Source organism: Solanum tuberosum, unplaced genomic scaffold (genome assembly GCF_000226075.1).
Source record: "Solanum tuberosum cultivar DM 1-3 516 R44 unplaced genomic scaffold, SolTub_3.0 scf00111, whole genome shotgun sequence".
NCBI classification, from domain to species: Eukaryota; Viridiplantae; Streptophyta; class Magnoliopsida; order Solanales; family Solanaceae; genus Solanum; species Solanum tuberosum.
This window is the reverse complement of record NW_006239034.1, coordinates 350,346-377,069: the sequence shown is the minus strand read 5'-3', so window position 1 is coordinate 377,069 and position 26,724 is coordinate 350,346.

Genomic DNA, 26,724 nt, shown 5'->3' with positions numbered 1-26,724 from the left:
AACACCATAGTTTATGAAGCAGTAGGAAGAGTATATAGTGAACATTTGCTCTAAAAATAGTATATTTCCATACAACCTCATTTGAAATATTAAATGAAATGATAGGATAATATCCTGAAATGGTCCATGTACAAATGTCAAATAATTTGTTACCACAATCCCTAAGACCTCTAACACGTTGAATGTCAGTAGGAGAAACATTTCTTCTTCGGGAACCACTTTTTAGCGCAATAAGTTCAATCAAAATATTGTGACTATTACCTGCATCCAGGTTAATTGCAAGGATCTTATAGTCATAACTAGTTGTATCATATCCCAATCTGTATACATAACGTAACAATGGAAATTCTGGATGGAAAAGTACTAATGATTTTCTTGTGGAAGGGTTCCATCGAAAAATGTGTTTATTGAGTAAATCAGAATAAACTACAAGAAGAACCAATCCATCACAAGAACAATATATTTTGGAATTATTTGGTTTGCATCTCGAAGGGTAATCAAGTTCTTTCATCCTCAACCACTTGAACCATGGATAAAGAAGAACAGTAGAAGTTAAACACATCATCCTTATGAATGCACATTTGGGTAATAAGATTTTTTTGGGAATTTTGGTCATTCAAGAATAGATGATAAAAATAATGAAGATTCAAGAGTTGAGGATGATAACAAACTTAAAAAGCAAAAGATTTTGTCACTCCAAGATTCAAGAATTGAGGATAAAAATAACCTTAACTAGAAACACTCAAATAGAGACAACAAAAAGCGTGGATATACATCGCTATTAGATACTACACCCTTATAACGATTCACATGTATGTGTTTACCTATAATTATGTAGTTACAAACATAGACATTTAAATGTATTCATTTAGAAAGAACACAATTATGAAAATTAAGATAATAAATTAAGCAATTACATTACATCCTAAATGAAGCAGCACTATATAAAGAGGTATCAGAAGCTGCGGAAAATTTTGCATGTATCTGTGTATGTATTATGTTATCAATACATACACAACTATGATTATTAATCTTAAAAGATAGGCAAACAATCCAGTGCACATAGCCTACAAAACTGGACAATATAGATAAGTAACTTTATCAAGAACTAAATGAAGTAGTGGCAATAAAGGAGATATTCAAAATCTACAAGAAATGTCCATAAAAACCAAATCTTTCGGATATCAGTCATTTAAACATGCAACATAAGTACTTAATTATGTTTAGCTTTGAAAAAGCAAGAAAAATGCATCAAACTTATTTACCAGAAAACCTAAAACATCATTGTTTTTCTCAAACTGAGAATGGTTACTATAATTTTCAAGTTTCGCGTAGCTATAAACTTCATTGCTAAATTGTTCATAGCTAAAAAAAAAAACTTACAGTATTCTATCACTAATATTAGCGAAGGATTTTTTTGTTAAGCTATGAAAATTGTCCATAGCTAATTTCTGGTTTTTTTAGTAGTGGGCTGAGTGTGAGATTTCTGAAATTAGGTGTCCCTTAATTACCAAACATATACAACAATGCTCCTTCGTCTTAGGACATGTTGAATTAGTCACCTCATATATATATGCAGATTAATGTTTAACAAAGGAGGTATTCCTCTAAATCCAGCACGAGCATGCTCTCATAGTTCGAATATTGCCTAAAAGATAACACACTATGTGGATATCACTCATTCAAGGAAATTTTAAGTATGTTGAATCAAACACTTGTTATCGAAGCATTACCTGTCCAATAACCCTATGTTGATAAATAAAATTCCTCCTATTAACTTCAATATCTCTCGCACTTCACCTTCATTTTCATTCCTGAAAAGTTGAACCAACTTATGAGCAGACTCATTAAATGTTAGCATGAGTTAGTAAAAGTAGTTAATAGGTAGATTTGTTTCTAATTATTGAAGATCAATTGGAATATCTTATGGATTGTGTAGTATATCATTTGGGATTTCAATATCATATTCTTTGGGATTGTAAATATCTTCCCATATCTTTGTAATTCTATATAATGTATAGTTGATACATAATGAAAGTATCTTTTTCACCCATTTTGAATTGGTATCAGAGAAAAATTACTTTTCTTTATCCTAGTCTATAATTTTACCATGGGTGAATCCTCTAAAAATACAAACACCATTCTAGAACCTATAGCCATTCCTTTTGGTGTAAAACTCAATGGAAAGAATTATTATCTTTTGTCTCAAGTTGTTGAGATGTTTGTTGCAAGTCGGGGAAAAATGGGATACTTATCAGGAACAATTAAAGAACCTCTCGCTACTGATGCCACTTATGAAAAGTGGAGTATGGATAATGCTATTGTTAAAAGTTGGCTCGTCGGTTCCATGGAATTCGACATTATGTGCTAATTTGTACGTCTTCCGACGGCCAAGATTATTTGGGACACCGTTTCTCAAACATATTATGAAGGGGCTGATAGATCAGTTATTACGATCTCTCTTGTCAAGCAATGCGTATGAAACAAGAAGGGAAAACAGTTTCTACATACTTTGCAGATTTGCGCAAAATATGGCAGGAACTGGATCATCGTAAGCCTATCTCTTTCACACAACCTGATGTTGTCCAGGTTCGACAGAAGGAAATTGAAGAAGAGCGTGTGTATATCTTTCTGGCTGGTTTGGATGATATTTATGATCGTGTACGAAGTGATATTCTTCGCGCAAACCCTTTTCCCAATCCAGAATATGCTTTTGCTATGGTTCGAAGTGAAGAACAATGGAGGAACACAATGCTAAATAATAATACAAATTCCAGCATGGCTATGGCAACAAAGGTTTCTTTTGTCCAGAATCAAGATTACCATTCAAAAGCTCATAGCAATGGTGAAAAGGGTTGTACACACTGCGGTAATCCCAAACATGCAGTTGAGAATTGTTTTAAGTTACATGGATATCCAGATTGGTGGGATGGTTTAAATGAAAAAAAGTCCAAGGAACAGAGAAATCGAAAGGATGGTGATAAAAATTATGGGAAAGTTGCTGTTATGGTTTCAACTAGCACATCACTGCCAACTACTAGAACGGCTTTGGTTAATTTCAACTGAAATTGGTGATTCTGATTTAGCAATACCTAGAGAGTCATCAGGTAATATTTGATCAACTCGGATTAAAATGGTGTAATGACCCTCAAAATAAAGTAGGATAAAGTAGAGCCTCACATGGGTTTTATGCATTAATAACTTGTCAAAATAATGAAGAATAGCCTTTTAGGTCAGTTTTAAAGAGTTTGGAAGTCAAACATCAAGGAACGACCAAGACCTTCGGAAACTAGTCTTTTACGTGTTGGTGTGTTCTAGTATGTTGGTCATGTTTTTATGTGTTGTTTGGAGTCTAAAGCCAGTGGAGGTGACCCTAGTGTCTTAATAAATGTTTTTAAGGTCAAAACGTTTGGACACGATCCCTCGGGGGCCACCCTAAGGGTCCCCGAGGAGGACCCCAACCTTGGCCAAGCAAGCTGCCAAGGCAGCTTGAAGTTGTGCATGGAGGGAGTGGCTCCGCGTCTCGGACCTGTTCCACCAAGGGACAAAAATTTGGTCCGCGTTGCGGACATGTCACGGACTCTACTGTCTCGAATTTAATTTCTAGAAAACTTGTGGGAACACCTCCGCGTTGTGAACTTGTTTCCCGATGAAATCTGCGAAAATAAAACTCAAGTTTGACTTGTTTAAAAGGTCCAACTAAGTGAGGGGTAATTTGGGTACTGGGTTATTATAATTTTAAGTGTTTTTAAGTATTTTAAAGGTATTAAAACATTTAAGAGGTGTTTTTGAATTCATTCTTCCAAAATCAAAACCCTTTGTTCTTTCTCTCTCTAAAGTTCTCTTGAGTTCAAGGAAGAAGAAGGTGGAGAGCTAGGGTTTCAATTGAGGGTTCCCTTCCACCAAATTTCGTTGAGATTTCATCAATTGAGGTATGATGACTCTTCATCTAGGACTCATCTTAATCCTAGAGTCAATTTCAAAGGATTTTCCAATGTTTTCAAAAAGTGACTAAAAGCTTGTTTTTGAATTCTATCAAGGGTTCTTGTATGAAAATGATTTGAAACGTTTGGGTATGGATTAATTGATGTGTTTGTGGTTTTTGAATGAAATACTCCATGAACCCTTGTCTTTTACAAAACCCTAAAATTTGCTATGAAGTGCGTCTTTTTCTATAAATTCAAAGTTGATGGAATTATGTGTAAAGTGAATGGTATTGATATCTCTTGTGTTGTTTAATGTTTATTTATGATTAATTGTTGATAATGGATGAATTATGGGTGGTAAGCCTTATGGGTGAAGTATTGGTGATTTTGGCTATGGCTTTGGATTATGGTAAGAAGGCTTGAACTCTCTTTATTGAATTGATTGTTGTTGGTAGGTTGGATCCAGAAGTGTTATATCTTATTCTTGTGTTGTATTATTGTGAATTGTAGCCATGAAGGCATTGGTGAAGTGGTTGTATAATGTGGGAATATTGCATTGTTGTGAATTGAGGCCACGAAGGACATTATATGAGTGTTATTACATTGTTGTATTATTATACACATATGAGGCTATATGTAAAGTCCTATATGAAGCTATATGTAAAGTTTGTGTGAAGCTATAATGTGAAGATGTTCTAATGGTATTAATGTGATACTGTATAATGTGGTGTTATGCTAATGTGAAAGCATGTTTCTCTTGAAATGGTGATATGTGGTGATGATGGACTATGATGAAGATAAGATGATGTTGTAGCTCATATGCTAGACTTGAGTATCTTGTCTTGTGTCATGAAAGCTTGATTATGTATATGAGTATATGAATGTTTGGTTGGGCTATGACTTAGTAATGGAGCTCTTCCTATAAATGCTAAAAGAGGAATTCTAGGCCAAGACTTGAATTGGCAAGACTTAAGCATAGTGCCTTTTCATGAGTCTAGCTTTCCTAAGTAAATGTATAACCTTGAATGATGGGCCTTAGGGTGATGTTCCCTTCTTGAGTGAAATGCTTAGAGATGGATGGAGCCGGAACGGAATGAGAATCCTTATCTAAGAAAGTCAAATGAACTATCCTTATGAACCTAGATTGGCTATGACTAAGAAATGGGGCCTTTCTTGGGAAGAGGTACTATGAGTCGGTTGAACTAGAAAAGGAACCCTCTCTAGTACATATGTGATTGAATACTCTATGGAAACCAAGGCTAAGCACCGAGTGGATGTGGTTAGGATGGTGGCCTAGTTGAGCATGAGATTAGGCACAATGAACATCCTTGGACATCTCTTAAACCATGTGCCAACATGGGTTGCTTTTAGTTCTACCCTTGGCAAGTAGAACAACCTCCACGGAGTAGGATAGACTCCGGATTCCATACCTTGCTAGAACGGTCTATGTCGGTTAAGGCCTATTTCCATCATATGGGATATGCACTCTAATATTGGATAGGTTCTACAACGTGTAGGTAGTAGTATGAGATGCTATCTACACATGGCACGAGTAGGCTTAGAAGATACTAAAGTGAGTTCCCTAAGCCTTAGGGCTATTATGTGGTTGTCCCCTATATGCTTGTGTGTCTCCTAAATGGTTTTATAAAGAATGTTGACTCAGTATGTTATAATGTAATGATAAAACCCTTGTCTATGGTAACTCTTAGGAACACTTAGGTGTATATGAAGAGGTTTTATGGGCGGTCACTTCATTATTCACTTAAGTGTGGCTTAGGGTGACTTGAGATAGAGGCTTAAATGGTAATGAAGGACTTACTTTGCTATCTTTTTTAAGTATTGAGTTGTAAATGATGTGAATATGGTCTTATTTGTGAATGGTGACTTGAAATGTGGGTTTATGCTTGTGGTTGTAAAGGTTTGTTAAAGGTCTTAAAAGCATACATGTGGGAGTAGTATTATGGGAAGCTACTTGCACATTGCACTAGTGTGACTTGGGGGTTGTCTTAGGTGATGGTTCCTATGTGAAGTACTATGTCTTATGGTGTGCTTATGACTCTATGAATATATGTGATTGGATTGATGAAGGCTATATGTAAGTTCACCTTTGGTAAACTTAAGGCGATACATTGCACCAAGTATTCCCTAAGGGGTTGCTTGAGGAAAGGAGTTAAGATAAAGAGGAAGGTAATGTATTGTAATGCATTGAATGTGCCTAAAATGTATAAGTGGCTCTATGTTCTATTATGTAATGGTTTCCATGTGTATGATGATGTACGGTTTATATTGTGCCTATTGTACTAAATGTTCATGAAGTTTCTCTAAAAAGGCATGATGCATAGTTTCCAACTAAATGTCCTTTTAAGAGCATGTTTTGCATGGTTATCATACTTAGTGCATTCTTGTACTAACACCATTCTTCTTCATCTTTTTACACCAAGTGTAGGTGATGGTGATTAAAGGGTCTTTCCTAGAAGTGATGAGCTTGGCTTACTATTCCCAATTTCGGGTGTGTCCTTAAAGATTCAAGGACCTTTATGTTAAAGAGTTTCCTTAAGTTCTATGTAGTAGATAGTAGTTTCTTTTGTATTGTAAGGGCTGTGTCCCTCTTGTATTGTAGTCATGTTTTTAAGATGGCTACCTTGAGATGTAATATTCTGATTTTTGTATTAAAGGTTTAATGAGGTGACTTTTATGTCTTGTGTTATATTATGAAAAAGTTTTAAATTTTCCGCTATTTTTCTATGATAAATGCTATGAAGAATGTTAAGGGCTTGTATACGACCTTCGAGAGGTCGAATACGCTGGTAACGACTAGGGGGTGCTCTCGGGTCGTTACAAATGGATTCTGATAAAGGCACTGGATGGGTTATTGACTCCAGAGCTACTAATCAGATGACCTTTAATCAGTCCTTGCTACAAGCTCCTAATAAACCACATCGTTCACATGTGTCCAATGCAAATGGTGTATCATCCCCAGTTACTAGTGTTGGAACTGTTGTTCTGACTCCCTCCTTGTCTTTAGAGCATACATTATTTGTTCCTTCACTATCCAGTAATCTTTTATATGTGTCTCAAGTAACTCAACAATTAAATTGTCTAGTATTAATGTATCCTCATTTCTGCATCTTTCAGGACCTCAACAACAGGGAGATTATTGGGCGTGGTACTAAAAGAGGGGGGCTCTATTATGTGGATGGTGTATGTCGTGGTATTGCTCTAACCAATCAAAGTTCTTTTTCTACTAAAGAACGCCAAATATGGATGTGGCATTGAAGATTCGGTCATGCTTCGTTTGGCTACATTAAACACTTATTCCCAACTTTGTTCTCAGAGTGCAATTTCTCCAATTTTCATTGTGATGTTTGTGCATTAGCTAAAAGTAATCGTACTACTTATCCTTTAAGTACTAGTAAGGTGACTGAGCCATTTGCATTGATTCACTCTGATGTGTGGGGTCCCTCTCCAGTTTCTAGTTCATCTGGCTATCGTTGGTTTGTAATATTTGTTGATGATTTTAGTCGTATGACATGGATTTATCTACTAAAGAATAAAAGTGATGTTTCTGAATGCTTCCGCTCATTTCATAAGATGATTCAAACCCATTTTTCAGCCAAAATAAAAGTTCTTAGGTGAGATAATGGTAGAGAATATGTTAATCAAGTGTTTCAGTCGTATCTCCAAAATCATGGCATCATCTAGGAAACTGCATGCGCTTTTACACCTCAGCAAAATGGTGTAGCAGAGAGGAAAAATCACCATATATTGGAAGTTACGCATGTATGCTTGATTAGTTCTCATATACAACCTTCATCTTAGGAGGATGCTATTTTGTATGCTGTTTATTTAATAAATCGTGTACCAAGTAGTGTTCTCCATTTTAAGACTCCCTTAAATCACCTCTCCAATTGTATTAACCTGTCATCTACCTTAAAATTGGAACCTCGAGTTTTTGGTTGTGTTGTTTTTGTTCACCTCCCTAAACACAAACGTACGAAGCTTGATCCATGTGCATTATGGTGTGTCTTTGTTAGGTATTTGCCTCATAAAAAGGGATACAAATGTTATCATCCCCCTACCAAAAGATTGTACGTTACTATGGATGTTACTTTTTCTGAGACCGAGATGTATTTCTCTCCGGAGTTATCTAGTTTTTCTCTTCAGGGGGAGAATAAGGTTGAAGAGCAAAATTGGATGTTGTTACTACCTGATAATAGTGGTACAAATTCAGATAATACATGGCTTAGCTCAACAACTCTAGACCAAGGCATTCTCAATCAAACAGTGCAACAAGAAAGTGAAGAATCCCCCTCTCCAGTACCTTTAGTACCCACCGATAATGTTCCTTCTGATGATGTTCCTGAGGTATGTGTTACTTATGAGGAAACTAATACTAATAATTTAATTGATGACACTAGATCAATGGTTTCTAGTGATGATAATAGGAATTGGGATTAGTTACCTCCGCGTATCAATCGAGGAAAAACACCAACAAGATACTTGATGAGTCCATGATTTGGACTAATTTAGGGCTTCATTTTAATAGATTTAGTGTCCTCAAATGCATATTTTGTGTCAATAACTGATGTAAATCCTTGAGTTTCAGGTATTTGGATTTAGGCACAAAACATGGACACTAAAGATAAAAAAGGAGCAAAGCAGCTGAAGGAATGAAAAAAAGAAGGCCTGAGGATGCCCTAACCCATTGGGCGAGTCGCCGAACAGTTTTGAGCTCACCCAATGTTCCAGTGTGCCAAACCCTGAAGGAGAAAATCAAGTCGGCGACAGAAAGAAGCAGTCGGCGAGTCGCCGAATGATTTCGCGATGCAGTGCCTTATCGCACAAAGTTACAGAGCTTGAAGTGTTGAAGGCAAAAGCAAAAAAGAGATAGGAATGACCAAAGGGCGGATCACCGAGTGGATCGGCGATCCCGACTTATTGCGTCGAAGGGTCCTTCGCAGCACACTTTTTGACAACTATAAATACTTGTTTGAATTTTTAGTTTAAGGAGAAGTTTTACAATTCAAAAACCAATTTTTTAGAGTTATTCAGTTTTAGAGCTTGGTTTTTTGGGAGACAATTTTCCTTAGCTTTGAAGATTTTGAAGATTTCCATTTCTAAGAAATTGGAAGTGGGTATTGAAGATTTTTCATCTTAGACCTTTGTAAAGACAATATTGATCGTACCTAATTGATGGAAACACATTTTGGTATCGATTCCTATCTTTTTACTATGTCTAGCTAAAACTCTAATTCTTGGGGTGTGATTATGGGTTGATTTAACTATTGGGTATTGTTAGTTGATAGTTTATTTGCTATTTAAAGGTGATTTCGTTCAGTAGTTGTGGTTGAATCTAATGGGTTGTAGTTGCAAATACAATCCTAACTTCGTGTTTTTGGCTTGCTCGAGAGAGAGGTTTTAAAACCAAGGTTACTAAATCGATGGTTTGTGGGTATTGGGTTGTCATGGGTTCAACTCTAGAGAGTGAACCCTAAACCCTTTTCCACACATTCAGCTCGAGAGAGTGAATGGACTAAAGCGAAGGTTGTGCTTCATTGTTGCTTATTGGTGTTCGAGAGAAACCAATTCGATACGGGGTAAATTGTTCGAGAGAATGTTTACCCCCACTAAAGTCTAGCTTATTCACCGATTTACAGCTATTTACTATTAATTACAAGTACCCGATTGCTTACATTAGTCAATAATCCTATCAAATCCCAAGAATCCCATCTCCATATTTATATATTCATATTACTTGCCGTTTTTAATTGGTAATTGACTACAAAACCCCCCTCTTTTGATAATTGACACTTATGTTAACCATTAATTTATCATGTTTTTCTTCATAAACGTTTTTAACTATAATTCACTTGAGCATGTTTATGCTTTTCTATTGATTCTTAGTACGAACCACTCCCTGTGGGAACGATCCCAACCCTTGGTTGGGTTATATTACTACTCACGATTGTTCACACTTGAATTGGATGTAGTGTCCTGATACGTGAAATCAAAATGGCGCCGTTGCCGAGGAGTGGTGTTACTTGAGAATTTTTAGTTAAGTTGTATTTTTCTCTTGTTAGTTATAGTTCCACTTACTTAATTTTTAGTTTAGTTTTGCTTGTTCGTGGATTGAAATAGGAAGTAGGAGTATCAATGGCAGCCAAGTAGGCCATCAAGATGACATCGGAAACCTCAACGATGTCAATGAGCCTCATGATAATGACCCTCATATCATGGGAGGTATTGGTGGCATACGCTTTCCTCCGTCCGAAGGGAATGTGGTATTTCACATCACTAGTACTATGTTGCAACTCTTGCAACTAAAGGGGTTTTTCAGTGGTTTGGCTCATGAAGATCCTCATGAGCACATTCGAAATTTTGTGTTACGGACCAAGAGTCGGTTCGTTTGAGGTTGTTCCCATTTTCTTTGATGGAAGAAGCATGCAAGTGGTTGGCTGAATTGCCACATGAATCAATCACTTCGTGGAGGAGTTGGTCATCGCATTTAATGTGCGATTTTTCCCTCCTTCAAAGATTATGACTCTTCAAGACAGCATCCAAGGCTTTAAGTGTTTGGAGGGTGAGACAATTCATGAGACTTGGCTACGATTCAAGAAGTTGGTGCTCCAATACCCAACTCATGGCTTGCCGGACAACGTGTTGCTGCAATATTTTTACCGGTGCCTTGACTCGGTAAACAAGGGTGTTGCTGACCAACTTTGTCCGGGAGGTTCGATGCAGCAACCTTATGTGGTAGCAGCTCAACAATTGGATGGCATGACCACGATAAATCGGGTTTGGTACACCCGTGAAAACTAGGTCTCCCCTCTTACATTCAAATTGACCAAGGAGCAGATGGAAAAAGATCAAGAGAGGGACCAAAACATGGCCAAGATCATGACACAACTTGACATTTTGTCCAAAAATGTCATGGGAGTTGGTGCTCGAAGTGTGAATGTTGTGGGTGTCGGGTGTGCTAATCCTGAGGAAGCAAAGTTTGAGGCTTTGTATAGTTAGGAGGTGAACTTCCTAGCCAACCAAGGCGGTGGTTATCGTTCAAACTACCCAAGGCAGGGTGGTAACCAAGGTTGGTCTAGGGATGAAGGTTGGAAAGATCGAGATCGTGAATGGAGGGACCGAAATCCAAATTGGAAGGATGGGGAGAAGGATAGGTATATGCCTCCCCACGAGCGCCAAAAGCCAAAGGATTCGGAAAGTGGTCGGTCTGAGAAGATGCTTACTCGTATCCTAAACAAAGTTGAGGGGTCTGACAAGATCTTAAAGGAAATGAAAGACGATGTGCCAACCTTTAGTCAGACTGTCACCTCCCATTCAATATCGATCAAGCAGTTCGAGACCCAAATGGGTCATATCTCGTCTCATCTAAACCCGAGACAGAAAGGGGGGTTTCCTAGTGACACTATGGTCAACCCCAAGAATGAGGTTTGAAGATGGACTTGCGTCGTGCCGTGACGTTAACTAAGGCGCTTCTTGGGAGGCAACCCAAGAACCCTTATTGCTTTATATTTGTTTGATAAAATAATGGTGTGTTGATTGTGCAGGTTGAAAGGTGAAAAGTGTTCCAAAAACGCAGGTTGGCGAGCCACAGGTCCAGTCAGTGAATCACCGAAGAAGTCGGCGACCTCGACCCAGACCACCGTTAGACTCAAACAAATTTCACATTGGAGTCTATAAAACTCGGCAAGACCATAAAATTATTGGTGAATCGCCAACCAGGTCGGCGATCCCGACATAGATCGCTGTTTGGACCCCCACAATAACTAGAGGTCTTGTAAAACTCGGCGAGCACGACTAATGTCACCGAATGGGTGAGAACTGGATGGGTTTTCAGGCAAAAGGTTTAAAAGTTTCAAATTCATTCACTTTCCCTCACTTTTTATCTTCCCAAACTCACACCTGCACTCTAGTTTCTATATTTCTTGAATTTTTAGATTATTTCAGTTGTTGATTAGTGCTCAGATTGTGGATTACGTTGCCGCCTAGCATTTTAATCTTTATTAATCAGCATAATAGGTTGGTTTTCCGAACATCGAGTTTATTTTATAAAATTTGTACTCATTTGCAAATGATCTTATCATGTTGAAGTGTGTTGGGCCTCTCTGATCTAAATTGTTTTGCTTGTGCCTGTTTTAAGTCGATAATCTTGCCTATAATGCCTATAATGTTAGATTCTCGTATTCTTGAGCTTTAAAATGAATTAAAATTTATGGGGTTATGCTTGCGTGTTGTTTAGTTTGGTTGGGTGAAGTCTGAGTAGCCCGTATTTGTGCCAAATGACGTAATTTTCTCAAAGATAGAGCGGGTAACACCATTCTTAAGGGCAAATGTCGTCAAATGGCCAAATTTGGCAAAACCAGCTGAAGTCTGAGTATTCTGGGGTGATGGGTGTTATGGTTCTTGCTTTAATATTATTATTGCATGCTTTAATTTTGTTTTCGGGGGTTGCGGCGTTGAATTCGAGAATTTGGGTTAAAAGTAGGCATGTTAGGTCATTTGGCGAGCTGGGTCAAGCTCACCGAACCACTCGGTGGTTCGCCGAGAGTCCCCATCTCGCCTTTGATTTCATGCTATATGTGTTGTTGGGTTCTGTAACTTTCGGCGAGAAACCTGAGGTCACCGACACTCGGTGACTCATCGAAAGCCTTCTTGATCGCCCTTTGTATGCACCCCTGAACCCTTTTTGCACTGTAACTTTTGGCGTGGTAACCCAGTTCGATGAAAGTTGTCAGCGATTCACCGAAAGGGGCCTCCCATCACCGACTTGTTGAGATTTTAGAGCCTATCCTTTCGGCGAGCCCAGCCTAGCTCGCCAAAGAGATTTAGCGACTCGCTGACCTATTTGGCGAGTCTGTCTGCAACTGTGTTTCTGTGATTTTAACTGAAATGTTTCTAACTTTTTCCTGATGTTATACAAACATGGCTAGATCTAAAGTTGCAGGAAGAAACATGCCACCCCAAGGGAAAGCAAAAGAGATTACACTCAATGAGGATGCAGTTGCATCCAAGGGAAAGGCCACAAAACTCATCACAACTGGTGGGAAAGGCAAGGGTAAAGGCAAAGCACCTGCGTCACTAGAGCCAAGTTTCGACAATGACGACATCTATGACACTTACCTCACCACTTATAAGAGTGAGGACAAGCATCATGAGTACCAGAGTGCATTTTATGATGATGATGAGCTCGTAATAGCACAGAGGGCGGAGCTATGATCGAAAAAAATGAATGATCCGTCTAGGATCAGGACTCCTCAGCCCACCACCACTCCTCCTCCAGTCCCAGAGCAGGCTATAGTCCTAGCACCCCCAGTACAAGGCCCTCTTCCAAAGTCGATAAATAGATTAAAGACTGAGGGGTTGAAGACAATTATTGAGGAAAAGCGTTTGTCCACGAATTGAGTAATTGATAGGTATCCAGAGATTATGAGTTGACTCAAGTATCATGATTTCCTGATCTTCACCAATCCCCGTGGCTCATACATTCCAAATTGTGTCCGGGAGTTCTATGCCCCTTATGGGACCTTGATACCACAAAGGAAGAAACAAGTAGCAACATTCAAACCGGTTGACTATGTAGTCGTCCGGGGAACGAAAGTCAAGTATGACCATGTTGTTATTAATGTTGTCCTAGATCGTGCTGAGGATATTGATGATGACTGCCAACACATGATTTGGACTATAACGCTAGACAACATGAAGAAGTGGTTAGCTCCGTTGATCTCAGACGACACTCCCAAGTGGCTTGAGGCTGGTGCTGTTATTGAAAAGAAGGACCTCAACGTGGAAGCTCGGTATTGGTTTGGTTTCATCAGTAGTATAATCATGTCATCCCAAAATGAGTCTATTCTCTGACATGCCAAAGCAGCCTGTCTAGGTTGCATTATTGATAAAACTCATCTAAATTTGGGAATGATCACTGCTTCAGAGATTCTCATGCGTGCAAAGCAGTGCCAGACCTCACTTCCTTTCCCGGTATTGATCATCGAGTTGTGCAGACGGGTAGGGTACCTAAAGATGTAAAGAAGGATGTGGAAGTGATTCCCACATCCTCTACGGATATCCAAAGAATCGAGGTAGAATATTTGAAGGATGAGGTGGAGAAGAAGAAGAAAGCAGACTCGAGTGACACAGACTCACCACTTGCAGAGGCTTCGTTGCCTACTCCGCCCCCTAAGCCTTCAGGTACCCCTATTTCTGTCCCTTATGACACTCCAGTGTCTTCTGCAACCAAACTGACTCCTAGACATACTGCTGCTGTTGTTTCCTGGACCCCACTCACCCAGGCTTCCTTACTCCGAATGGAGTAGCTTGCCCATTCTGCTAATCATCGAGCTGCCAGTTTCGAGGCCTCCATTCCGGTCATGATTTAGACTGCCCTAACTGATGTTGTGACACCATTGAGTGCTACCACTGATGCCCTAGCGGCTAGAATGGTGGCGTGTGAGCGTGATCAAGGGGCCACCGAGGAGGTGATGGTTTAAAGGCTGTCATTACTGAGTTGAGGAGAGATGTGGATCAACTGAAGTCCACCGATATGTCTATGGTCTTTGGGATGGTGGAGATCCCCGATGTGCCAGTTGAGCCAGTTGAACCCGAATCTGAGGCAGAGATAGATGAAGAGATACATGGCGTTGCTTAAGAGGTTTCATATGAAAGCCTTACTGAGACTGAGGTGGCCATGGTAGATGCAATTGTGCAGGCTTCCTTGGTAGATACACCGCCAACCGACTCCAGTTGAGCTGGTCCTTCTAAGGAGACCCCGGGCACTGATTCCCAAGTCCAGATTGATGCACCGGGCAATTATGTCCAGACAGATGGAGTGACTAACTAGACAGGATCCCCTCTTGACCTCTCTCTCTTTCTGACTTTATTTTTACTTTTGGATAATTTTGTTTGCATTTGAGGACAAATGATTTTTATTTGTGGTGGGGTGAGGCCCACCTTTTGTGTGTGATGTTTTGTTTATATATTGGGCTTTGAGCTTAAATTGTTTTATACACTGCTTTTTGTGGATGTTTGAGCTTGTGGCTCCAAATTTTTTTTATTGGGAATGATTTTTTACCCTTTCGAAATTTTTTGCCACCTCTCGTTTGTATTGAATGTGCCTTGTTCTTCTGCAAATTTGAGTATGGGTTTCGATCAATACCGATGAATTAAATAGTGCTCATAATCGAACAAAAATGAATGTGTGGCTACGATGAGGCCAAATGAAGTTGCATAGGCAATATGTGAACTCTTTGCATCTCGTTGTTACTAACCAATTATCGAATCGAGTTTCTTGTGATGAACATTGCACACTAGCAAATTGTGGAGTCTTGTTTGACTTTGGTGTCAATGCCTTGTGTGATGAGCTTACCGTGAACCATACATGATGACACCTAGAATTTTACCCCATTGGTCTAGTTGACTAAGTGATGTGAACTCTTGAGATGATCTTACGCAACTTTAAAGAGTGTGAACCAATTTGACATATACCTCTTTTGTGGCCTACCTTGTGAGTGTGTGAACCTCTTTTGAACATCCTTTGAGCCTTAACCTTTTCTTGGAAGAAACTTGATACAAAACATAACCTTTCTTGATCCATTACCCATAATCCTCATGATTAGTGGTTTGTTTGAATAGCCAACTTAGGCCAAAAGCCTAAGTTGGAGGTGTGGTAAAAAGAGATAATAAATCAAGGAGTGCAGGAAAGTCCCTTCTACCCATGGTTTTGAGAAAAATGGAACCCCTCCATATAAAAAAAGAGACAAAGAAAAGAAAGAAAAAGAAAAAGAATGAAAAAGTTGTGGAATAAAGTTGTGAAAATGCAAAGAAAATGGGGTTTCCAATGGTCCATGGAAAGAGAATAATGGGATGACTTATAAGCACGAGTGAAAATGATGAATAAAAGTAAAGAAAGTGTTGCTCACACGACATTTCATGAGGACTATAGCCATTGAGCCTAAATGACTTTACCTTTGCACTCAGCCCCATTACAAGCCTTGAAAAGACCTTTGTGATCTTGAGTGAGCTGAAGCAAGTGTTGATTGGAAAATACGGGCAAACCTATGAGTGAAATAATGTATTGTGTTCCTCTTTGTGAGTGAGCATTGCATTTGATTCCGAAACTTTAAATTGTGAACCATTGTGTGTTAATATGGAATGCTTCTTTGTGTGAGGGCATTTGAGTACCTTTGTTGAGCTTGAACTTGCATTTGAAGCAAGTATCGTGAGCTTGAGATTCTTTGATAATGGTGAGTCACAACTTGAAAACTTTGAGTGTACTTTTGATCCTTGCATAAGTAAGTTGAGTCTTTTTGTGTGCATTCAAGATTGAGTCTTGTGTAGCACTGTTTGAGACACCCTTTTGAACTGCCAAACTTGAGTTTTACTTGAGGACAAGCAAAAAATTAAGTTGGGGGTGTTGATGAGTCCACGATTTTTTCTCAGTTAGTGCTTGATTTTAATAGATTTAGTGTCCTCAAATGCATATTTTGTGACAATAACTAATGTAATCTATTTGGAGTTAGGCACGAAATGTGGCCACTAAAGATTAAAAAGGAACAAAGCAGCTGAATGAACGAAGAAAAGAAAGCATGAGGATTACCTAACCCATTGGGTGAGTCGCGGAATGATCATGAGCTCGCCCAATGTTCCAGTGTGCCAAGCTCTGAAGGACAAAATCAAGTCGGCGATAGAAAGGAGCAGTTCGCGAGTCGCCGAATGATTTCACGATGCAGTGCCTTATCGCCCAAAGTTACAGAGCTTGAACTGCTGAAGGCCAAAGCGAAAAGGCGATAGGAATGACCAAAGGGCAGATCGCCGAGTGGATCGGCGATCCCAACTTATTGCGCCAAATAGTCCTTCGCAGCACACTTTTTGACAACTATAAATACTTGTTTGAATTTTTAATTTAAGGATAAGTTTTACAATTCAGAAACCAATTTTTTAGAGTTATTCAGTTTTAGAGCTTGGTTTTTGGGAGACAATTTTCCTTAGCTTTGAAGATTTTGAAGATTTCCATTTCTAAGAAATTTGGAAGTGGGTATTGAAGATTCTTCATCTTAGACCTTTGTAAAGACAATATTGATCGTACACAATTGATGGAAACACATTTTGGTAATGATTCCTATCTTTTTACTATGTCTAGCTAAAACTCCAATTCTTGGGGTGTGATTATGTGATTATGGGTTGATTTAATTGCTGGGTATTGTTAGTTGATAGTTTATTTGTTGTTTAAAGATGATTTCATTCAGTAGTTGTGGTTGAATCTAATGGGTTGTAGCTGTAAATACAATCCTAACTTCGTGTTTTTGGCTTGCTTGAGAGAGAGGTTTTAAAACCAAGGTTACTGAATCGATGGTTTGTAGGTATTGGGTTGTCAGGGGTTCAGCTCGAGAGAGTGAAAGGACTAAAGCGAAGGTTGTGCTTCATTGTTGCTTATTGGTGTTCGAGAGAAACCAATTCGATATGGGGTAAATTGTTCGAGAGAAAGTTTACCCCCACTAAAGTCTAGCTTATTCACCGATTTACAACTATTTATTATTAATTACAAGTACCCGGTTGCTTACATTAGTCCATAATCCTATCACATCCCAAGAATCCCGTCTTCATATTTGTATTTTCATATTAATTGCTGTTTTTAATTGCTAATTGACTTCAAAAAAAACCTCCTTTGATAATTGACACTTGTGTCAACCTTTAATTTATCATGTTTTTCTTCGTAAACGTTTTTAACTATAATTGACTTGAGAATGTTTATGCTTTTCTATTGATTCTTGAGAACAACTTTTCAAACTCGGTATGGTCATTATGAGTTTTTAGTAGTATCTTTTGGTTTGACTAATGCCCCAGTGACGTTCATTGATTTGATGAATAGGGTCTTTAAGCAATACCTTGATATGTTTGGAATTGTGTTTATTGATTATATCTTGATTTACTCACAGAGTGAGGATCAACATTTGAGGATTGTGTTGCAAATTCTCAAGGATCATGAATTGTATGTTAAGTTTAGCAAGTGTGAGTTTTTATTGAGGTCTGTTGCTTTCCTTGTGCATATTAATGTCTCTGATGAGGGTATTCAAGTCGATCTTAAGAAAACCAAGGCGGTTAAGAATCGGTCTAGACCTTTGTCTGCTTCATATATATGGAGTTTCTTGGGTTTGGATGGTTACTATAGAAGTCTTGTGGAAGAATTTTCCTCTATTGCTTCACCTTTGATGATATTGACTCAAACAAAAGTAAAATTCCCATGGTCGGAAGCTTGTAAGAAGAGTTTCTAAGAGTTGAAAGATAAACTCACTTCGGCCCATATTTTGACATTCTGGAATGATGGAATGGTTTTATAGTATATTTTGATGCTTAAAGAATTGTTCTTGGATGTTTGGAAAGGTCATTGCTTATGGATCAAAGAAATTGAAGGTGTATGAAAGGAATTATCCGACTCATGATTTGGAGTTGGCGGCAGTAGTGTTTACTCTAAAGACTTGGAGGCATTACTTGTATAGTGTACATGTGGATGCTTTTACCAACCACAAGAGTTTGAAATATGTGTTCACTCAAAAGGATTTGAATCTTTTCCAAAGGTAGTGGCTTGAGTTGTTGAAGGATTACGACATAAGTGTCCTTTATCATTCAGGAAAAGTGATTGTGGTAGTGGACTCACTTAGTCGACTTTCAATAGGTAGTGTTGCTCATGTTAAAGATGGTAAAAAAGTGTTAGTTCATGATGTTAATTAATTTACCCGATTGGGTATTCACTTGGTTTATTCTAATGAAGGCAGTGTAGTTGTTCATAATGGTTCTGAATCGTCTTTTGTATCAAATGTGACAGCTAAGCAAGATCTTGATCTAGTACTAGTTAAGTTGAAGAAGTCAGTTTCCAAAAACACCATTGAGTCTGTCTCCCGAGGGTGAGATGGTTCCCTTTGATATCAGGGTTAGTTATGTGTTCCGAATGTCGATGAGTTAAGAAATCTGATTCTGACATAAGATCATAGTTCTCAGTATTTTATTCACCCAAAACCCACCAAGATATACCTTGATTTACGGGAGCTCTATTTGTGGAATAGGATGAAGATTGATATTGCGGAATTTGTGGTTAAATGTCTGAATTGTCAAAAAGTAAAAGTTGAGCATCAGAAACCAGGTGATTGGCTTAAAACATTAGTATTCCTACATGAAAGTGGAAAGATTTGAATATGGAATTTATTACGGGTTTACCTTGGACTCGTCGATAGTTTGATTTGCTTTGGGTTATTATGGACCGAATGATGAATCGGATCACTTTCATCATGTTCAGACTTTATTCTAAGCTGAGGAATATGCTAAGATTTATATTTGTGAGATGGTAAGGTTGCATGGAGTGACCTTGTCTATTATCTCTGATCGTGGTACTCAGTTTACGTCTACCTTTTGAAAGTCGTTTCATAAAGGTCTTGGTACTCAAGTGAAACATAGCACGGCTTTCCATCCTCATATTGATGGACAAGATGAGCGCAACATTCAGGCTACGAAAAATACGTTAAGAGATTGTGTAATTGATTTCAAGAATAGTTTGGATGATCATTGCCTTTGATTAAGTTTGTTGTCATTCTAGCATTGGGATGACACTGTTTGAGGCTTTTTATGGTAGGAGGTGTATGCCTCCTATTGGTTAGTTTGAAGTTGGTGAGGTTGCCTTGATAAGGCCTGAGTTGGTGCATGAGTCGATGGAAAAGGTTTGACTTATTCATGAAAGATTGAAAATGGCCCAAAGTCGAAAAAAGTCTTATGCCGATGTTAGGAGGAGAGAGCTTGAATTTGAACTTAATAATTGGGTCTATTTAAAATTTTACCCATGAAGGGTGTAATGAGGTTTGGAAAGAAATGGAAGCTTAGTCCCCGCTATACGGGCTCATATCATGTTTTGAGGCGTATTGGCAAGGTTTCTTATAAAGCTGTGTTTCCTAATGTTTAGCATCGGTACATCAGGTATTCCATGTCTCTTTGTTGAAGAAGTGTGTTGGACATCCAACATCTATTATTCCATTAGAAGGTGTGGGAGTTAAGGAGAATCTTTCTTATGAAGAGGTTTCGATTTAGATTTTAGACCAGCAAGTTTGGAAGTTGAGAAAAAAAGAAGTTGCTTCTGTGAAGGTACTTTGGAGGAATCAATTAGTTGAGGGTGCTACTTGGGAGGCCAAAGCCTATATGATATTCCGATATCGTCATTTCTTTCCCTCCGCTCCTACTCTAGCTTGAGATATTATTCTTCATGGTGTATTCTTATAGATTCATGCGTTTCAGTCATTCTCATGTTTCCATATGCATACATGTTCATGAAAACTTGATTTTTATGTTATGATTTAGCTTGAAGTGATTCTCCATGTTTATGTTCATTTTGATGAAAATTTGCATCCATGATTGGGTTATTTGTTTCTCTCCTACTCCATTCATGCTAGCTTGAGGTCCATTCGAGGATGAATTTCCCAAGGAAGAGATATTGTAACACTTCGGAAGTTCGAGAGTTGAGAAAGGGAAGAAAAGTGCAGAAACATTGCTGAAGCAGTGAACTATTAGTCCAATCTACGGACCGTAGGAAGTCCTACAAGGCGTAGAAGGGCAATCGTAGAAAGTTGGGTTGAGTTTTGAAATTTCAAGTTTCTGATATTGGACCTACGACTTGAAGGGACGAGCCGTAGGAAAATTGATGGGTCGTAGGACTAATCCATAGAGTTGATTCAGATATTTAATTAAACATCTCAGTTCTAAGAAAGGAAAAGACAGATCATAATTGGTCTATCAGTCATAGGATGGTCTTGTAGAAAGGTCCCAGACTTAGAGAAATTTTGGACTTGAACTTAGATTCTACAGATTGGGTCCACGGACCATAGGATTTCGATGAACCATAGAAAGGTCTCAGGGGGTGTAAGGTGAAATTTGGGTTTCAGAAGTTGGTTTACAGTTGACCAGTACAGAGTAGAAAGTTTTACGGATCATAGGTCACAACCGTAGGGCTGTCCGACACTTATTTCTTAAGGGTATTTCGGTCTTTTCCTATGCATCTAATTCATATACAATGTCGTTTTAACCTATAAATAGACCATATAACTGATTTTACTCCTAAGAAACTACCCGTTCCCTTTCATACACCAAAATCCCCAAAATTCCTCTTAAGTTTTTCTCTCCGAGGCTCATAAGGGATTATACAGTTCTTCAAGTTTTTGAGTCTCAAATTCCTCAATTGATTTGGGTTTCAAGATCAAGGTATGTGAGAGTTTCTCAATAGGTTCCATTCACCCACTGAGTCCAAAGATTCCTCCAATTCTCCAAATCAATTTCTTTAAATTGGTTAGGTTTTCATTCAATTTTTCATGGGTTCTAATTTTATAGATTCAATAGTTTAATTTTGATTATATTATATTTGTTTTTCTTCAATTACATTATTTCCAATTGATTTCATATGAACCCATGCATGATATATGATTTTGACTATGAACCCTAAAAGGGTGTGAATTCATCAAGTGGTTATGAAACTATGATTGATGTTTTCATGAAAAACATGCATGCTTTATGAAATATGAATGATTTATAATCTAAGTTGCCTTAAGATAAGCATCGATAAAATTGTGAAAGGTTTTCTCACATTAAGAAATCATGAATGGTGAAAGATTTTCTCACACATGATTTAAGGAGTTACACTAAGATGTTTTTAGCTTGAATTAGTAACTTAATTGTGTTTTTCCATGGATAATTATATTTTTTTGTTTATGACTATTCCATTCGGATTTTACTTATAACCGAGAGAATATTGAGATTGAAGCTCTCCCGTTAGTAGAGGATGTATCTCTAGTAGCAATCACCTTGTCCCCAACTACGTGACCCATAGGTTTGTCTTAGAAAGGCATAGCTAGTGAATCCACCTAAGCTAGAATTTTAAGGTATTTTCCTTGGCAAGCAAGGACATCTCATTTTCGTGTGGGAGCAAGACACTGAATTCCACGGTATAGCTTAGGTGGTCTGTGTAAGTTAATAGTAAATATCCCATAAAACAAACTAAGTTGTTCTTAAAGGTTTTATGAAGCTTTACTCCTGATTTTAAGATGCATTGACCATGCTCATAATTTATGATGTCACTTTAAGGTTTTACTATGTTTAGCTTGGCCATGTATTCCATGTTTTCAATTATGTCCTCTTATGATCATGTTTCATGTTTTATGCATATCCTTCATACTTAGTACATTTCATGTACTAATGCATACTTGTGCCTATATTATTTAATAATGTAGGGTGTGACGCTTCCTCTCTTTCCGCTCGTGGCTAGTTGGTGATCATTTGATTGTTCGAGGTTGAAGACGTGGTGAGTCATTCATGTTCCAAAGACCATGTTTTCTTCATTATGTTTTCCTTATGTTTGTAGTTTCAGACATTGTATGTGGTGTACGGGTTACGTCTCGACCACTCATTTGATGTAATAGAATGGCTTGTCAAGAATATGATAGATTTCTGCTTTTATTTCAAATTATCCTATTTATATGAGATTTCCTACTGCTCTCTATTATGTTGTGTAAATGCATGTAAAGTGGCTTGTGTAGGGCCTCTCGATGTCTTATACACCATGTCACATCTAAGGTGTAATTTTGGTCATGACACGAATCCCACAAGGAACAATTTGTCGGCCGTTGAAAAGATAAAAAACTACGCGCTACTAGTTTGAATCTAAACTTAAGAATATAGAATTATCAAAAGAAAAATTGGTTTAGGTAACACAATTAAGATTGGGCAAAAATCTAATCAAGCAACGGATAATTGGGAATTGGGAAATTCGAAAGTCAATACTAATTTAAGTGATCCATTGCAATCTCGACACATGCTAATTCAACCATAAGTAGGCTAGTTAATCTACAACAACACAAATCTTCTTCGATCTCATTGTGCTATATCATAAAATCTCCTTTCGATCTCAATCATGTAACACAACAAAACAACCTACTACTTAATTTAGACCTCTCTTTTGATTAATCCATGCACTCAACAATGAAAACCTAAATCTCTCTTTCTAGAGAATTCAAGATTCAAGGCTAATACGTGATTATCAGTCTAATTCTCTACTTCACAAATTCTCTTTCGAGTTACCCATATAAAGATCGGAAGCTAGATTTGAGCATGCACTCTCAAAACATAAATGAAAACATGAGAATTAGACTAAGAGCTTGTGTGGATTGACTTAAAATTGGTCAAACCTACTTTTAAGTCATTTTTAGTTTTTGAGAGTGGTTGACAATGTTAAATATAACTTAAAATATGTTAAGAATGACTTTAAAAAGGTTAAAAACCAAAAATAAGTGTCACGCCCTTAGGCTACCCCCTAGGCGTGACACGGTGCTTAGTGTCACAAGTGACCCCAAGCTAACACATGGCCTAGCATTTCTATACCAGTTCAAATAACACATCCACTGTGCGGAAGCTAAAAAAATTTAATATCTGAAATGGGGAAAAACCCAACATGTCTGAACATATCAAATATATGAAGAGTTTAGTGATGACGAAAACCAACACTAACTCTCAAGCTGAATCTAATCTATGTCTGAAAGCCTTTAACTGATCTGAGCTGCTGGGACATGCCCCCACCTAACTCTAATAAGAATGAGACTGAAAAGTAAAACATGTCTATTATCGTCGAACTATGAGGACTCACCACTGAAGCTACTGAATACGAACCGAAAGTCGAGTTAAGCGCACTCTGGATTCTGAGCGCCTGAACCTACATCATACAACTACGTAGCACAAGAGTATGCGTCAGTACTTTGAATGTCCTGAGAATGCGGGATAGATGCTAAGCTGAACAATATAAAATCTGAATATGGAAATAGATATATTGAAGCATAACTGAAAGTTGAGCTAGATGGAGTGACCAAGTACTAATCATGAAGATAACATGCTGAACTAAATACTAAAATAAATACTGAATACATGGTCAATGCAACATGAATCTGATTATGGGAGATACTATTAACCGACATAAACCACGTAGCTAAACGTGGAGTCCGATGTATATGCCCCATCGAGAGGACCCAATATACCTTGCCACAGTATAAAGGCATGACTGTGGTGTGATCACTAAAACTGATGCCCAACAGAGGGGACTTGTAAACCTATGATGGCACATAGTTTTGGGACTTGAGGGTACGATGAACCCTAGTTCAACTCAGTGCTAAGGCTACTCCCAAGTGAATATAAAGATAAAATGCAACTAAAATATTAAGTAGCTCAAAATACTGATAACTATCTGAGAATGCAACATACATATATTGAAAGATATGGCATTCAAATTCTGAACTAGGATTGTCTGACTAATTTGCCTAGCAAGTATAATTCATGAAATACTAATAATTAACACAGTTGAGGTTTTTTATTTTTATACATAGGACTATACTAATTTTCCAAGAAACATGTAATTAACATCATAGAAACTATAGCAACTAAATGCAATGGATCCCTAAGATTTAGGAACCCTAGGTCTAACAATTTATGGAGAAGCTGAAGAATTGACTGAATTCTAGGGACCTAATAGGGGAAAGGAATCCACTAGTGAAATCCCACATACCTGATGAAGAAAATTATGGATAAATCCTTTGGATTTCGGGGTTGAACTTGAAGAAGACCTCTGCTTGTTCTTAGAAGAAACTGTCGCCTCTCTCTTTTTTTCTTTCTAAGTTAGATAATTTTAGGAGAATGAAGGTTTTAGGTAGTTTCTGACTAAATTACTAGGCTTAGATGAAGTAAAACGATGTTTAAGTACCAAACGACGTATTTTAAGTACTAAACGCAAAGGGGAAAAGACCAATATGACCCTCACTTGAAACTAACGAAGTGACCTTAACAAAGGGCTTGACAGGCCGTCTAAGGCATGATGGCCCGTCTAGTGGGTCGTCATGTTGTCCTACCTGACAAGGCTTCACTAAAATGAGCATAACGTTTTACTCCATGCTCAGAATTACGCAAATTTAGTAGCGTTGGAAAGAGGACTCAACGATCTTTAATTTGATAGGTCGATCCACCTAATTCATTTTATGCTGAAAGATATGATCGTTTGAAGTTGAACAAAAACTCAAAGTTTGATAAGTCTCTTTCACGGATGACTTCACGGTCTGTGTGAAGCTTCACGGACCGTCTAGGCATCTGTGGTCCTTCACAATGACCTTGGGTGCAATCTTACCATCTGGTTGACTTGTACGGACCCCTAGATGGACCGTCCAAGTCATCACAGGTTGTCAAAGGCACCGTCTAGGTGACTCCCTAACAGGTAGTCCCTGTTCACAATGCCATTGATGGGCCGTGAATCCCTAGACGAACCGTCTAGGGTACCGTCTAGGTGACCCTTGCCAGGGTAGTCCTGGATGGTCACTCACAAAACCCTTATCAGACCGTGGACCCATAATGGCCCATCTAAGATGACGTGAAGGGTTCATGGTCCGTTTTGGGTTCGTGGTCTTACCCATTTTCCTTTTTAGCCCTTTCTCGAAGTTTGAGGTGTTACAATAGGATTCCCCCTACTTTTTACTTTTTGAGTTCAAAGTCATTCAAAGTTTGACTTTCTATTTTTTTTACTTAAAAACTATTTTTTAGCCTGTCCAAATGGGCTCTAAACCCATTTCATGAATAGAAGCATGAAATCAATTACAAAAGCAATTGAATGAGAAATCAAATACCCAATGAAATTGTCTATTTCTAGCACAAAATCTAAATTTTAATTAGCAATTACATACACAATTCGTGCAATATAAAGCAAGGGAAAGAAGATAGGATAAGAAATATTACTATTAAGAACACAATCTTCAATACAAAAGATGAATTATGAGGAAACTTGCCTTCAAAGTCTCAACCCAAAATATGAACTCTACAAAGTTTTCTCTCTACAATACTCTCTAGGAATGGAATGAACTTAGATAGATGACCATCTGAATAGTGAATAGTGACTACTGATGAGTGTAATAAGAGTTTTTGAAGTCAATTTGGTGAAATTCCAATTCTGCTTAGGTGCCAGCTTTTACTCTTCGCAGTCGAGACAACTAACTCACGCGGTTGCGATGAGTAGTGTTGTTGAGTCATGTGATCCCAAACACTAACCACGCGATCGTTAAATCTGCAGTTATTATTGAACATGATTGTGATCCCTATTTCACGAGGTTGCGATGAGTAATCAGCTACCAGTTTAACTTTCTTTATTTTGACCTCTTTTTGGTTCAACTTCACTTGACTTCTTCAAATATCTTCTAAATAAACTCTCCATTTCAATTTCCTGCAAATATGAATAAAACCACATTAAAAGCACCAATTCTTACCTAAAGCAAGCCAAAACTAATAAAAAAAAAGAACCTCAAATGAGTGGAAATCGACCACTCATCAACACTCCCAACTTAAAAACTTTGCTTGTACTCAAGTAAAGAAAATCTAAAACACAAGTGGCTCTCATTTCAACACACACCACAATAAATTTCACCTCTTTCAATTAACCACAAAGGTAACGGCTTCCGTTGGTACTCAAAACTATTTAAAAATACTCTAACTATATATATATATATATATCTCAATGCTCAATGTAAAAATACTCGCAGGCTGGGATAAGTTATCAAAAGGACCTATTTAAGAGGTAACTGCTCTGTACTCAATCTTTCCAAAAACTCTTTACCTTTTTTAAAATAATACTCTTTCTCTATGTAAAAATGATACATTTGGGAATCATATAGCTCCCTTAAACTCTTCTTAAAAGTAGGCTTAAACTTTACTCTTGAAATCTCTTTTAACTTCTCAAAATTTA